Here is a 1819-nt window from a genome sequence, read left to right on the forward strand (position 1 = left end):
GATTATTATAATATTATTATTGAAGAAGTGTTTACAAGGAAACATGTCTAGCTAAAATAAATCTTTGTTTTTTTAATTTCAAGTGACATCTTCAAATAGTTTAATACATATCTAAAATCGTTTTTATAAAAAACAAATAGAAATGTATAAGAGCGTTACATACACTCGAGTTTTCTCTAAAAACGAAAAATTAGCACCGTAAAAGACGTCTTGATTGGTAAACTAGTGGTGTGACGAATCATATAAAAATAATGTTCAAATACAATCATTACACGAAAGAAAACTATTTTGTCAAAATATATACTCCACTGTATAACTTTTGTTATGGCCTTCGTAAAATTAATTATACCTTTCCACATGCTACCAATGAAAACTAGAATATGTTATGTAGACTATACATATGTCAAGATATAATCATTGATTCACAAAATTAAAGTTTTCAAAATCGTAGAAAATTATTTTATTGGCAAGAAAGAAAGAAAAAAAAAAGAGAGAAAAAATTAGTAAATAAGGAGAGATGTAGAAGAGAATGAGAAAAAGATAAAGACATGTGGGAGAGTCACATGGGATTCTCTGCGCATTACTCTGCCCACCTCAAACTTCTAATCCATTGGGTTCTTGACTTGTTAATAATAAGTCACGTTTACCCATCTTTGGCTACAACATTTTTATCACGTAACAATTCGTCACTTTCCATCGTTCTTACTATTTTGAGAATTTGATTTATAGTACCTTTTTGTTTTTGTATCAAAGTGAACAGTTTAACTAAGAGCTTCTTACCAGTTTAATTCATAACTATTTGGAACATAATTTTCAAATTTAGTGGAAGAGAGAGGGTTGTTCAGTTCTTATGGATTTTGTTTAGTGAGTTAAGTTAGGTAGCTTAACTGCTGCTGATTAGGTTAGGCTCATCAGTTTATTATCGTGTTACTAGCCTTCCATCGTCTATATCCGTAAACTTTACTCACACTCACAATCTCTCAAGTCTCAAGTCCCATCTTAAGTCCCAACGGTAGTCCCGTCTTAAGTCCCAACGGACGGTAGATACCATTTGTGGGTTTTAATAATCATATGAAACATTCATTACACATTTGACTATATATGTTGGTACATGTGTCAGCATTTGTGTGAAAGATTTGAGTATTTTGAGAGAAAAATATCTAGGAAATGACGCAAAGACCAATGAATTAGAAAAAGTGATTGGGTAAAAACATAAATAGAAAGTGAGACCCCATTAGAAAAGTAGATGTAAGTGTTTGGTGTTTGTCGTCAGTAATTAGAACCGGAAAGGCAAATTCTTGACTTTTTTCTTATCATTGTCATGTGTCATGTGCCTGCCCTATTCATAACTACCAATGAGTCCCAAAAAAATATCTACCATGGAATTTCAAAAATATCTTACCAGGTTTATGGTCAGAAATCGCTAAATGTTTAGTTTCTAGAAACTGGTTTAGAATTTGTAGAAACGTTTGTTTCAAAAGTTAGTCAAAAATATGTTTATTTATTTTTATTTTTACATCGAGCTAGCCAATTAGTACTCTAAGAACTAATTATGACTTGATCGAAATGTTAAGGGCTTTGGTTATCTACTTTCTTAGGTATAGAATGAGAAGACTCGAGCCGGTTAAATCATCATAAAACAATGACTTATAGTAAAGGGTGTAAATAGTTCAGTAGATTTAACTCTAGTCAATACATCTACCAGTCTCTACATAAATGCACAGCCGACTACGTAAATTGGCTTGATCAGTAAAGTGAATTAGTAGTTCTCTACATTTATGATAACCGGTTGAACTATATTTTGAATGTAAAAAGAGAG

This window comes from Camelina sativa, chromosome 3 (genome assembly GCF_000633955.1).
Source record: "Camelina sativa cultivar DH55 chromosome 3, Cs, whole genome shotgun sequence".
NCBI lineage: Eukaryota > Viridiplantae > Streptophyta > Magnoliopsida > Brassicales > Brassicaceae > Camelina > Camelina sativa.